We start from the raw sequence: 15,132 nt of genomic DNA on the forward strand, positions 1-15,132 counted from the left end.
GGCACCCCCAGCCTCTAGGACCTGCTTGGAAGCTGAGATACCTCAGCCAGCCCCAGAGTTCTCGGGTCTAATCTCAGAGCTGGACCCCATTGCTGATCTTGATGCCTTCAGTTCTAGCATCTAAGGCAGCCCACAAGGTGGCCAATGGTCCAGGTGACTTCCTGTGTCCCCATGCCAACCCACTTCCCAAAGCCAATGCACCACAAGAAGATAAAAAGATAAAGTTATTTTAAAATGGGCAGTTTTGAGAACAGGTGCAAAGTCACAGCACCATTAAATCACAAACAGATTTAGGTTTGCTTACTGTTTCTCAGTCCTCCCTTTCCTCTCTACTCCCATGACTGCGTATTTTGCTGCTATTCTGATGGGGAAAAATTCAAAATGCCTGTTTTCTCTTTTGTGGTTTGAGGAGTTATTTAGAGCTGGACTTGGGATCAAATTCAAGGTTTTCTTTTTCTGTGGAGTGTTTTACCCATTACATCTAAATGCTTGACTGTGAGCATCACTTTTCCAGGCCTTCCTGAGAGGATGCAGTTTATTTTCACAAGTACTACTCAGATATTATCTATCATCATAGAGCACAGCCACTGTTGGCATTCAGCTCATTTTTTTTATCTGTAAACAATAAAATTAATTTGATCTGCCTTCTATATTTGATTTTTTCACTCAATATGTTTCAAATGATACATTTTCAGCATTTTGTTTGCTTTCCTCCTGTTACAAATTTTATACTAGGACTAGAGGGCCAATCCATGGCAGTTACTCATACAGCCTCTATTAGTCTTCAATAACTGACTGATGTTTTCTGAATTTTTTTTGCCAAGTTGCATTTTTTCCTCATCCTAAGCCACAAGCCTTCCCATATGTATCACTACAGTGACACCTAGAAGTTTAACAACAATTTGCTTGAAAATGGGGTGTTTTCAGAATTGGTGACTAATGATGGCACCATTCAAACACAAAAGGGCTTGGGCTCTCTTTCTGTTTCTCTGACCATTTCAGTTACTCAAGTGTCAAGTGTATATAAACCCTGACAGTTCATGTGAATGCAAATTCTGTCACTTAGGGTTAGAAGTAAGTGTAGGGCTAGATATAGGATGAGTGTTAGGGTTATTATTAGGACTAGAATGAGAGCTAGGACTGGTGTTAAGGTTTAGAATGAGCATTATTATTAAGGCTATTGTTAGGGTTGGGGTTAGGGTAAGATTTAGGGTTAGGTTTATGTTTAGTGTCGGTGCTAGTATTAGGCTTATGGCAAGAGTCGGGGCTAGTTTTAGGATTAGGGTTCTATTAAGTTTAGGCTTAGGTCTAGGTTAGATTAAAAGCCATGGTTAGGGTTATGATTAGGGCTAGGCTTAGGGTTAGGGCTACACATAGAGTTATGTTTAGCTTTAGGGTTAGAATAAGGATTAGGTCTAGGACTAGGGTTATATTTAGGATTAGATTTGTGATTAGAGTTATAGATAGGGTTAAGACTATTGTTAGGCCTAGGGATAGAGTTAGGATTAGGGATAAGTTTAGGTGTAGGGCTAGGGATAGAGTTAGAGCTGTGGTTTTATATACATTATATATATAATATATACAATATATATGGTTATAAATGTATATGGTTATATATCTATATATAATATATAGAGAGAGCTATGGTTATATATAATATACAGTTGTAGTTGAAGCTAGGGTCATCATCACTAGGATGAGGCTTAGTCTTTGGTTAGCATGATGGTTAGTTTAAGGCTAGTGTTAGATATAGCATTAAAGTTAGCTTCAGGACTATGTTTAAGTTCACACTGAATGCTAGTTTGTTTTATGGTTAGGCCTAAGCAGAAAGATAGGATTAGTGTTGGGATGAGATTTAAAATTAGTTTAAGATTAGGGTTATATTTAGTTCTATGGTAAATTTTAGAGTTAGAGCCAGAGTTAGGACTATGGTTAGAGCTAGTGTGGTAGTTAAAGTTAGGACTATGGATAGGTTTTAGGCCAGGGTTAGGGTTAGGATTAAGGCAAGGTTAGGTTTAAGTTTTGGTATTAGTGTTAGGGGCTCATATTAGGATTAAGGTTAATGCTTGGGCCGGTGCTGTGGCTTAACAGGCTAATCCTCTGCCTTGCAGCGCTGGCACACTGGGTTCTAGTCCCAGTTGGGGCGCCGGATTCTATCCCGGTTGCACCTCTTCCAGGCCAGCTCTCTGCTATGGCCCAGGAAGGCAGTGGAGGATGGCCCAAGTCCTTGGGCCCTGCACCCGCATGGGAGACCAGGAGAAGCACCTGGCTCCTGGCTTTGGATCAGTGTGATGCGCCAGCGATGGCGGCCATTGGAGGGTGAACCAATGGCAAAAAGGAAAGACCTTTCTCTCTGTCTCTCTCTCTCTCACTATCCACTCTGCCTGTCCAAAAAAAAAAAAAAAGGTTAATGCTTGAGTTATTAAGACTAAAGTTAGGAATAGGATTAGAGTTTAGATTGGGTTAAAGCACCATGTTGGAATACAATTAGGATTTTGGCTAAGTATAGAATTAAGGTAAGGTTATGGTTAAGATGAGGGCCAAATTTAGGGTTAATGCTTTGTCTAGGGATAGACCTAGTATTAGGCTTCAGAATTGGTTTAGATCTAGGATTAGGTTTAGGGTTAGGGCTAGGACTAAGGCAAGGGCTAGGGCCAGGGTAAGGATTAGGGCTTGGACTAATGTTATAATTTGGTTTATTTTTATAAAATGAAAAGCAATAAAGACATAGTAATATGAATAGCAATCATATTTTTAAAAATTCCTCCTAATAAATCTCATGTTGATTCTAAAACTGAGGTGAAAGACTGGAATTTAGGTGGATCTACAGAACACGGACACAGAGACAGACCATATCATCCCAAACTGGCTACTGCCTAAAAATAGGTGTTCAATTCCAAGTTTTAAAGGACATTTTAAAACTAACCAATGGCAGAGACATCTAGGTTAACATATCCCAACTATAATTAAACTAAGGAGAGAATTACTTGGTTACTTCCCAAGAATCTTTAGTAAACTGATTTTAGTTGATCTTTCTTAATATTTGCTCTTCATTATGGTAGTTCAGTTATTTCCTTATGAACTATAAAACGTTTGTTGAACCAGATACACTAGAAAAGATAATATAAGGGCAGTTCAAAAGGTTTGCAGAAAATGGAGTTAAAAGTTGTTTATTTTGTGAATTTTTTAATCTATACAGTTTTCTCAAAATAAACATTTTCATGAACTTTTTGAAGCTTCCTCATGCATCTTAAGATACTCTTCCAGAATGATATATCGACTCCACTGACTTATGTTACACATCCACATGAGTGGAGATGCAATCTGTAGGTTGTATCATCTTGATGTTTCTGTATGCCTTATACCACACAAAGAAGATCCCTGTCCATCTCTGACAGGATAATATTAATCTTATTCTCCAAGTGGGCACCCAGAATATCACAAAGGTCAAAAGGAAAGCATCATTCAGTGTTACTGTGTTCACAGAGGATGGCATTTATTCCTTAGGAAGTAGCATCCAGACTATCATAATGGGACATTCCACCTGTGAGGTACAGGTCTTCTTCCACACCCTGCAGGATGCTGCTCCTAGAACCAGCACATGGGGCCACAGCTTTGACTCATGATGCTAAGGTCCTTCGTACCCCAAGAGCTAAGTAAATATGAGTTAGTTTGAGGTGTCTTTTGATTTGCTCAATCATGGTTGCCAGGGCAACAGATTCATCCAGGGTGCATGATTGACCCATTCCAGTATGTAGAGCAAAGGCTTCTGCAGTGACAGAATTTCAGTTCTCTGGTAAAGTTATCTGTTTTGAGAGAGCTGAGCCACCACCTGCATCAAAGTCTTCTCAGTACAATTCAGGCTGATCCTTATTTTTCTCTTCATCAATCCTAGCAGAAAAAGAAGTGACAGGAACACCTTCAACTTCTCTCACTGCAGACACAACTTTGTCCATATCTTGGGTATGCTTAATGTTGACTTGTACTCAGTGGTACCCTCTATAGGATAGCCATGAGTTTTGGAAGGATATGTATGCCTGGATGTGCAGGCTCTAAGCCCTTTGGAAAACCACTTTTTCAATCCCTGGGGTGCAGCATCATAGGCTGTGTGAAGAGAGTAGATGCCAACTCTGTTCTCCAAAGCCCAGAACACCAGGCGCTCCTTTCAGGACATCCAGGTAATATGTTTTATGTGTAGGAAAATAGGTGGAAGGTAGGAAAAGATGAGATCTACCTTCTTATGCAGAGCCTCCTCCATCACCTTCTCAGTCAAGTCATTTGTCAGGAAGAATGTATTTATAGTTTGTGGTGGGCTTGGTTCCACCAGCAATCCAATATTGTCCCAACTCTCAGCAGAAGACAGGGATGCAAAGTCATTCAAGGAGGAAATGAGAGTCTTCAGACCCATGAAGGAACAGGAAGAATTGCAGTTCAGAGATTACATAAACCAGACTGTCATGGGGACCAGGCATAAGCAAGATGACAACATACAGCAATTGGGCAAAACTCAATTTGAGTCCAGGTACATCTCCATAGCCTTTTAAAATTTTTATTTATTTATTTATTTATTTATTTATTTATTTATTTATTTATTTATTTATTTATTTATTTTTGACAGGCAGAGTGGACAGTGAGAGAGAGACAGAGAGAAAGGTCTTCCTCTTGCCATTGGTTCACCCTCCAATGGCCGCCGCGGTAGACGTGCTGCGGCCGGCGCACCGCACTGATCCAATGGCAGGAGCCAGGTGCTTATCCTGGTCTCCCATGGGGTGCAGGGCCCAAGGACTTGGGCTATCCTCCACTGCACTCCCTGGCCACAGCAGAGAGCTGGCCTGGAAGAGGGGCAACCGGGACAGAATCCGGTGCCCCAACTGGGACTAGAACCCAGTGTGCCGGCGCCGCAAGGTGGAGGATTAGCCTAGTGAGCCGCAGCGCCGGCATCTCCATAGCCTTTAATCTGTCTTTTTACATTGGCTTTTGTTTTCTAAACATCGTTTTTTCAAGTTGTTGTATATTTGGATTGCAGAACAGTTTGTAAGACGAATTTTTTAGCATGCATTGCTAAAATTGTTCTGAGTGAAGCTAATTGTCAACTTTATTAAGGAGGATTGCTTTCTGTCCACCTAGTGTAAAAATAAAATCAAGTAATGAAAAAAATGAGTTTACAAATTTAAAGGCAAAGAAACAGAAAGATCTGAAATTAGACCTGATAGAAAATGAGGAGTCCAACAAAAACCCCATTATGTTGATTTAAGACATGGCTGGCTTGTACTAATACCATATACAAATGAAAAAGAACGAATGCTGCAGGTTTTGTTTGAGATTCATCAAATGTGAGGTATTATTTGAACAGCTGCAAAGAAGCATTCAAGATGGAGAAGGAACTATAGTCTAAAGGTCATGGAAGATGTTCATACTGGAAAGAGAAGTGTCTGATTACAGATGGCAAAATCAGTCAGGCAGAATCAGAGATTGGGATGAATGGGAGATTAGAGGGAATACCTAGATGGGTAATGTTAAGGAGAATGCAGATGGTTTCAGGAGGAAAATACAAGAAACCATCAGTGGAGTTCTGATAGAAACAGAGAGGAATTACCAGGGGAAAATCATATATAGTACTTTCAAATATGACAAAGAAAAACATTTAAATGGGCATTATGCATTTAGTGTAGTTGTTATGATGCCTATTTTTTTTGACAGGCAGAGTTAGACAGCGAGGGAGAGAGACAGAGAGAAAGGTCTTCCTCCCATTGGTTCACCCCCAAATGGCCACTATGGCCGTCACACTGTGCCAATCTGAAGCCAGGAGCTAGGTGCTTCCTCCTGGTCGCCCATGTGGGTGCAGGGGCCCAAGCACTTGAGCCATCATCCACTGCCTTCCCGGGCCACAGCAGAGAGCTGGACTGGAAGAGGAGCAACTGGGACAGAGCTGGCACCCCAACCAGGACTAGAATCCAGAGTACTGGTGCCGCAGGCTGAAGGATTAGCCTATGATGCTGGCCTATGATGCCCATTAAGAAATCCTGGTTCTACTTTAGAGTGCCTGGATGTGACTTCCAGAATCAATTAATTAGGCTTCTATCATACCTCTGAGAGACTGGGACTACATTTCTGGCTCTTGTATTCAGTCTTGGCCCAGGTCTGGCTGCTGTGGGTCTTGAGGAATGCACTAATGCAAAAAAGTGCTCTCTCTACCTTTATGTCTCATTCTGCCTAGCTCCCTTTCTCTTGAAGATAAAAATATTTTTTAGACATGACAAAAGATTCAATTAATACAATGATTAGAGAATAGCCTTTGGCTCTGACTATAATTTATGTTACTGGTAAGTGTTTCAGGGCTTCAATTAAGACTAATTTGAGTAGGTTAAAATTCAAATGTATAATAGAATGATTTGCCTGAAAATATAACATTAAAAAGTGTCTGCACAACCTACATTAATAGACTTAGAGAAATGCATGGAGAATTATTTAAGGCCACACAATAGATTCTGTCCTCCACACACTCCTGGTCTTATCTATATATAAGTACAGGCTCCAAAAAGCTCTCAAAGATCATACTGTTTTAGCAATTCCAAAATAACCTAAATAACCTATTTAATTTGACAGGTAGAGTTAGACAGAGAGAGGTCTTCCTTCTGTTTGTTGGTTCAGCCCCCAAATGGCAGCTACGGATGGCACTGTGCTGATCTGAAGCCAGGAGCCAGCTGATTCCTCCTGGTCTCCCATGCAGGTGCAGGGACCCAAGCACTTGGGCCATCCTCCACTGCCTTCCTGGGCCACAGCAGAAAGCTGGACTGGAAGAGGAGAAACTAGGACTAGAACCCATATGGGTTCTAGTGCCCATATGAGATACTGGCACCACAGGCAGAGGATTAACCAACTAAGCCATTGCACTGACCCCTGTTTATGTTTTAACACTAGATAATTCTTGGCTCTGCAGCATATTGAGTGTTTATTTCCAGCCTTGAACTAAAACACTATGCACAACATCATCTTTATGACTCATAAATGTTCTGTTTCAGAATACATCTCATAGGTATTTAGCAAATTTCCTCTTAATTTTTAATTTGAAATGTAACAAATATGTCTTTTTGCTATAGCATCAGAAAGACAAGAGACTGTCTAAAGCCATACCACCCTGAACCTCCCACCCCCAATCTCATCTGATCTTGGAAACTAAGATGGGTCAGGCCTGGTTAGTACATGGATGGGAGAAAGACAAGATACTAATTTGCTGTCAGCTTACATGGCTCTATTGTCTTATAACCATGCCAACTTTATCTTGTTCATGTGCATTCTCTAATGATGAATGTTGTGTTTGCCTTTCCATTTTAATTAACAAATTTTCATAAAGGTCCTAAAGCACAATGTAAAATGAACTGAGGAATGATGAAGTAAGCAAGTTACTGAGAAATATTAATTACTCTGTTCTTAGAAACATGTAGACATGTAGAAGTCAATAGAACTATACCTGGAAGAGAAAATGAAAGAAGGTGGTAGTGAGAGAACTGGTCAGGATTGTACCTACATTCTACTGTGCAAAACAAGATTATGATAGAAATGTATACAGAATAACAGATATACAAGCTGGAAGAACAAAAACAATAAATCTCCCTCTGCAAGAATAGTGTTTTACCCATGATTGTAGGCTGGAAAGACATTCTTGAAAGGGCACTCACAATTTATTAATTGGTAAAGATTAAACACAACTTAGTTTCATGAAGACATTCATTTGCTACTGATTTTGTAAAAAAAATAAAGTTAGCAACGATAACATAATTTTAAGAATTATTATCCAAATAAATTACAGAATTCCAAAGAAAGATCATGTGTCACTAACAACTGAACAATGGAAAAATAATTAAATGATATTAACTATGTTCCTCTTAATACAGGGATACCCTTGGGATGCCATGTTAGCATTTTTCAATAGAGTATCTCCAGATTTTATATACCTAAAATTCCATAAAAAGCATGCATGTTGGATGATTCCAAGATGGTGGAATAGGGAAGCACATATACTAGTGGTAACTAGTTTCAAAAAATGTTGGAAGTACATTATTAGGAAGAGTTAGAGAAAACTGTGGTGGAAATTCTACAGGAGAGAAATGCCATGGATCTGTGTGGAAGATGCAGACATGCAGCATGAACACAGACACAACAGGATGCCAGCAGCCAAGAGGAGGAGAAAGCACCAGCTTTGGAGAGTGAGGTGAGATCAGACCGCAGCAACCCATACCACTGGTGATATAGACATAGGGAGACTTTGACGTGAGTCTGGCCTGGAGCTCTGAGGGGGAAAGTGTACCCGCCGACCCAGTAAAAAACAAGGGGGGGGCATGTTTCTCTCACTACATTCACTAAACAATGGTGCTCTATAATCAGTTGAGAGAAGGTGGGCACCATTTTGGACAGAAACAGAAGATGCAGAAGCTCTTGTGCACATGCTCAGCACCTGGCTGAGACAAGAAGCCATCTTCTAACAGTACCAGTGGCAGCAGCTTGAGTGCATGCAACTTGCAACTGATGGGGAGAAGGAAGCATTAGGTTGGTGACTATTGTGCATGTGTGTGATCCAGAGATTCTAACAGAAGGAAAACTCCATGTTTCCCATTGACTTTGAGTCTGGCTGGGCAAATTGACTAGAGTCTGTGCACCCACATGTTACTGAGGTCCCCCCAATCTCTCAACATGTCACAGGCTCCAGTGCTCAAACTGTCGAGGCTCTGGGAATGTCTCTGCCTCTCTGTGAATGAGACAGTCTAGCAAGGTGGATCAAATCCTCTGTACCCATTGACAGTGGGTGCTGAGACTGTGTGCTGAGACTGTGGAAACTCTGTGACTGCATAAGAAGGCACAGGGTATAGCTGGTTCTCTGGACAACCAATGTGAGCTGCTCTACAGGCACTTATCAAAAGAGAAAATTTTAAAAACCACAGGCAAGTGAAAAATGCTCAATATCACTAGTCACAGGAGGAATACAAATCACAATCACAATGAGGTTTGACCTCACCCCTGTCAGAGTGGCTCTCATACAGAAATCAACAATCAACAAGTGCTGGCCAGAATGTGGGGAAAAGGCATCTTAATCCACTATTGGTGGGAAAATAAACTAGTACAGCTATTGTGGAAGATGAATGGAGACACCTCAGAAACTTAAATGTAGATATACCATATGACTCAGCAATCTTAATCCTGGGAATTAATCTAAGTGAAATGAAATAGGCATATGAGGGGCCAGCACTGTGGTGCAGTAGGTTAATGCCCTGGCCTGAAGCGCTGGCATCCCATATGGGCACCGGTTCTAGTCTTGCCTGTTCCTCTTCCGATCCAGCTCTCTGCTATAGCCTGGGATAGCAGTGGAAGATGGCCCAAGTCCTTGGGCCCCTGCACCACATGGGAGACCTGGAGGAAGCTCCTGGCTCCTGGCTTCAAATCAGTGCAGCTCTGGCCATTGCAGTCATCTGGGGAGTGAACCAGTGGGTGGAAGACCTCTCTCTCTGTCTCTACCTCTCTCTGTAACTCTGTATTTCAAATAAATTAAATCTTAAAAAAAGAAATAGGCATATGAAGGAGCTTTCTGTATCCTCATGTTCATTGCAGCTCAATTAACAACAGCTAAGATATGGATTCAACCTAGATGTCCATCAACTGATGACTGGATAAAAAAATGTGATATATATATATATATATATATATATATATATATATATATATATATATATATATATACTTATATATGTATTTATAATAAACAACTACTCAGCTATAAAATATAATGAAATCTTTGTTTTGCAACAAAATGAATACAATTGAAAACCATTAAATTTAGTGAAATAAGCCAATCCCAAAAAGACAAATACCTTATGTTCTCCTTGATCTGTGGTAACTAATAGAGCAGCAAAAAACAGAATGTATAGGAGTGAAATTGACATTTTGAGAGTTTATGATTGTTTACAGCCCTTGTCTCTACTGCTGAACAACAGTGCTGTACTCTTTACTTAGTATAGGGTGAATCTTAAGAATAAAAAGTCCACTGAAAGTAGATCAGTGTAGAAAGTAAGAGAAGTAGGGCTGACACTATGGAGTAGTGGGGAGAACTGTGCCCAGTTTCAGTCCCAGAGGCTCCACTTCCAATCCAGCTCCCTGCTAATGTGTCTGGAAAAGATCAGATCACTCAGGGGCTTGGGCCCCTGCAACCACATGGGAAACTTGGAAGAAGCTCCTGGCTCCTGGCTTTGGACCAGCCCATCTCCAGCCATCGCAGCCATGTGGGGAGTAAACCAGTGGATGGAAGATCTCTCTCTGTCTCTTCCTTCCTTTGTCTTTGTAACTTTGCCTTTCAAATAAAAAAAATGAATAGATCTTTAAGGGAAAATAAGACAGGGAATTAGAGAGAAAGGATGAGAGAATGTGTGGGTGGGAGAGAGGATAAGGTGGGAAGTATCACTATGTTCCTAAATCTGTATATATGAAATATGTGAAATCTGTTTACCTTAAATTAAAAAAAATAAAAACTGACATTTAATTTCAATAGCTGTGACATAGAATAACTACAATAAAAAATTCTACTTGTAGGCCAAATAAATTGGAATAGTAATAAAAATGAAATATAATTTTTAAAATGGTCTGACTTTAACATGTATCATCCCAGACCTACCTAATACCTGGGACTGGTGCTGTGGCACTGTGGGCTGAGCCTCTGCCTGTGGTGCCAGCATCCCATATGTTACCAGTTCATGTTCTGGCTGATCCTCTTCCAATCTAGCTCTCTGCCACCTGAGAAAGCAGTGGAGAATGACCCAAGTGCTTTGACCCCTACATTGATATAGGAGACCTGGAGGAAGCCCCTAGCTCCTAGGTTCAGACTGGCCAACCTCCAGCCATTGTTGCAATTTGAGGAGTGAACCATCAGATGGAAGACCGTTCTCTCTGTCTCTCCCTCTCTCTGTCTGTAGCTCTACCTCTCAAATAAACAAAATCTTAAAAAAAATCCCCAAGACAATAGTTTCAACCCTCAGGAATAGATTGACACCAATTTTAAAAGGACCTTGAGGTGATAAGTTTTATCTCTTACACTCTCTCTCACCATGTAATGACTTCTGCCAAGTTAAGTTACAGGAATATGGCCCTCTCCTGATGGGGCCTCTTGATCATTGACTTCTCATATGACTACAAGATACACTTTTTCTTTATAAATTACACATTGTACACTGGTTTTGTAACAGCACAAAATAGACTAAGACTTAAAATAGATGAATACATATTTTCTCATCTTTAGGAAAGAGAGAAGGAAAATGGAGAGGCAGCATGTGGCTTAGCAGGTTAAATTGCTGCCTGGAGTGCTGGCATCCTATTTGGGCACTGATTCTAGTCCTGGCTTGCTTTACTTCTGATAACTCCTTATTAATATACCTGGAAAAGCAACAAAAGATGCCCTAAGTACTTGAGAGTGTGCACTCATGTGGGAGAATTGCATGAAGATCCTGACTCCTGGCTTCAGCTTGACCCAGCCCTGGACATAGCAGCCACTGGTGAGTGAGTCAATGGATGGAATATTCTCATTCTCTCTCCCTCTCTCTCTCTCTCTCCTTGTCTCCTCCCCTCTCTCTGTAATACTGCCTATTAAATAAATAAATCTTCAAAACAAAACAGAACACTAGCTTCTGGAGGATATCATGTTAATTTAAAAAAAAAAGAGAAGGTACAGGCTAATCCTCCGCCTTGCGGCGCCGGCACACCAGGTTCTAGTCCCGGTCGGGGCACCAATCCTGTCCCGGTTGCCCCTCTTCCAGGCCAGCTCTCTGCTGTGGCCAGGGAGTGCAGCGGAGGATGGCCCAAGTGTTTGGGTCCTGCACCCCATGGGAGACCAGGATAAGCACCTGGCTCCTGCCATCGGAACAGCGCGGTGCGCCGGCCGCAGCGCGCTACCACGGCGACCATTGGAGGGTGAACCAACGGCAAAAAGGAAGACCTTTCTCTCTGTCTCTCTCTCACTGTCCACTCTGCCTGTCAAAAATAAAAAAAAAAGAGAGAAGGAAAATGCACAGAACTTTAGAAAGCCATGAGACTATTAAGTTTATTTTTAAAAATTTTAAAGATTTATTTATCTATTTGAAAGTCAGAGTTACACAGAGAAAGAAGGAATGGCAGAGGGGGGGGTCTTCTATCCACTGGTTCACTCCCCATCTGGCTGCAACAGCTGGAGCTGTACTGATTTGAAGCCAGGAGCCAGGAGCTTCTTCCAGGTTTCCCAAGCAGGTGCAGGAACCCAAGGACTTGGGCCATCTTCTATTGCTTTCCTCGGCTATAGAGAGAGCTGAATTGGAAGTGGAGCAGCTGGGACTTGAACCGGTGCCCATATGGATGCCAGCACTGCCAGCAACAGGCTTACTGGTTATGCCACAGCACCGGCCATATTTTTTTTTATTTAGTTCATGCTTATTTTCTAATGAGAATAGGGAAGGATTTTTTTTTAATATTTATTTATTTGAAAGGCAGATTTACAGAGAGGTGGAAGGAGAGAGAGAGAGAGAGAGAGAGAGAGAAAGAGAGAGAGAGAGAGAGAGGTCTTCCATCCACTGGTTCACTCCCCAAATGGCTACAAACAGCCAGAGCTGAGACAATCTGAAGCCAGGATCCAGAGCTTCTCCTGGGCCTCTCATGTGATTGCAGTGTCTCAAGGACTAGGGTCATCTTCCACTGATTTCCAAGGCCATAGCAGAAAGCTGGATGGGAATTGAAGCAGGCAGGACTTGAACCAGCATCTATATGGGATTCCAGCACTGCAGGCAGCGGCTTTACCCACTATACCACAGTGCCAGGCCCATGAGATTATTTAGCAATCAACATGAGAAGCATACTTCAAAGAGTTTGCAGAAAGTTGAATTAAAAATAAGAGAAGACTGAAAATAAGCTTAAGAATAATTAAGTAATCACCTTACTGGAGAAAAATTAATTTTCTTTGATCTTGGAAATATATAGATGTACTTATGATCATAACTGGAAGAGAAGATGAATGGAGAGAGTTGTGATTGGGTTCACCCTTTGATTCCAATGTGCAAAATAAAATTATTATTGAAATGAATTGGAAGTGGAGTAGCCAGGACTTGAACTGGTTCCCATATGGGATGCTGGCACTGCAGACAGAGGCTTTATCCACTATGCCACAGTGCCAGCCCCTATGTATAAATCTTATGGCATCAGTGGAGACATTATGTCATATTATCCATTCCACATGAACAGGGAATGGTGATGTGAATATGTGAAAATACTCAACCCATGCATGATGATATAAAGTATTCATGGACAAAAATTGTGTAACTTTTAGATATAGAAAGATACACATATTAAGCGATTTTGTAAAGATGAGTTTAGTTAGACCAGTATAAATACACTAGTCATATGCTCTGTCAGATGCAGCCACAGGATCTACAAATGTTTGGAGTTACCAAGCTTACATCCTTAACCAGAAGACATGGTGAATGAGAATTTAGAGTCTTTTTTAATGTATGATGAAATGAATAACTACAGTGAACTGGAAAATATGAATAAGAGGTTGGTGTTATTGGAAGTGGGTCCAATAGAGGAGGAATCCCCTTGCAGTACTATAAATGAGTCATATAGAACAATAGTGCGAATAAGCTAGAAGGTGATACTCCAGATAAAATTTGCATCTGATACGTACCACTAAAGATGTACATGTTTAGGATTCTGAGCTTTGAAAAGAAATACACATGAATACAAATTCTTGCCATGTTATATTTTACAAGGCAATTTTGTTATATTACTAAAACTTTGAACTACATTTCTCCTCACACGGAATCAAGAATTCAATCCATAAGTAGAGGTGTACTTCAAAGATTAAATAAGAAAAAATATACAAAACCCCATGGATATGCTTTTAATTAAACAGCATTTGAAAAACTTGTTCTCTTGCCATGGATCATGGGACTCCAAATCCCATTAAGTTGGCAGGTACCAATGCCATCTTACTAGTCAAAGTGATCAGTTTAAGTTCATAATTGATCATAAAGATAGGATTAAGTGTCAAAGAGATTACATAAATAAGATCATTGCCTGATAATAATAATTGATAGAATTAAAAAGCAGAGAATGATCCAACATGGGAAGTAGGATACACAGCAGACTCATAGAATTACAAATGCCCTAAACAGCACCCTGGCCTCAGAATCAGCCCTTAAGGCATTCAGATCTGGCTAAAAAGCCCATGAGAGTTTCTCAGGCATGGAAAGCCAAGACACACTGGCAAAAAAGTGACCTAAATGAAAGATCTCTGTGAGTGAGATCCTGGTGGAAAGAAGGGGCCATCAAAGAAGGAGGTACATTTCTCTGAAGGGAGGAGAGAACTTCCAGTTTGATTATGGCCTTGTCTAAATAAGGTCAGAGTTCGTGAACTCAAGAGGCTTCCATAGCCTTGGCAGCTCCTGACAAGAGCCTTGGGTGATCACTGACATCATAAATGAGAATGTCAATTGTTAAATCAACAACAGGAGTCACTGTGCACTTGCTCCCCATGTAGGACTTCTGTCATTAATGTGTTGTACTATGAGAATTAACTGTAAAAGTAATCTTCAAACAATACTTTATACTCCCCCTGTCTCCCTCTCTCCCCTTCTCCCTCTCTCTCTTCTGGAAAGTCTGACTCCAGATAAGTAAATCAATAATTTTTTTAAAAAGAAACTAAGGAAGCAGAACAGATTCAAGGAAAAAAACAAATAAATATTTTAATAAGGACTCCAGAACAGACTATAAATGTGCTACTACTGCACTTTTGTCACTATGATGTACTAAAAGAAAAATAATTAATGTATATATTTTTTGACAGGCAGAGTGGACAGTGGGAGAGAGAGACAGAGAGAAAGGTCTTCCTTCTCTGTTGGTTCACCCCACAATGGCTGCTGCGGCTGGCACACTACGGCCGGCACACCTCGCTGATCTGAAGCCAGGAGCCAGGTACTTTTCTCCTGGTCTCCCATGCGGGTGCAGGGCCCAAGGAATTGGGCCATCCTCCACTGCACTCCCGGGCCACAGCAGAGAGCTGGACAGGAAGAGGAGTGACCGGGACAGAATCTGGTGCCCCATCTGGGACTAGAACCCAGTGTGCCGGTG

General features: G+C 41.0%; 1 pseudogene; it reads right to left on the reverse strand.

Moving 5' to 3' along the window:
* Window positions 1-3,359: 3,359 nt before the first annotated feature.
* Window positions 3,360-4,489, reverse strand: LOC133755302 (NIF3-like protein 1; annotated as a pseudogene).
* Window positions 4,490-15,132: the final 10,643 nt, after the last annotated feature.

This window comes from Lepus europaeus, unplaced genomic scaffold (genome assembly GCF_033115175.1).
Source record: "Lepus europaeus isolate LE1 unplaced genomic scaffold, mLepTim1.pri SCAFFOLD_3_1, whole genome shotgun sequence".
NCBI lineage: Eukaryota > Metazoa > Chordata > Mammalia > Lagomorpha > Leporidae > Lepus > Lepus europaeus.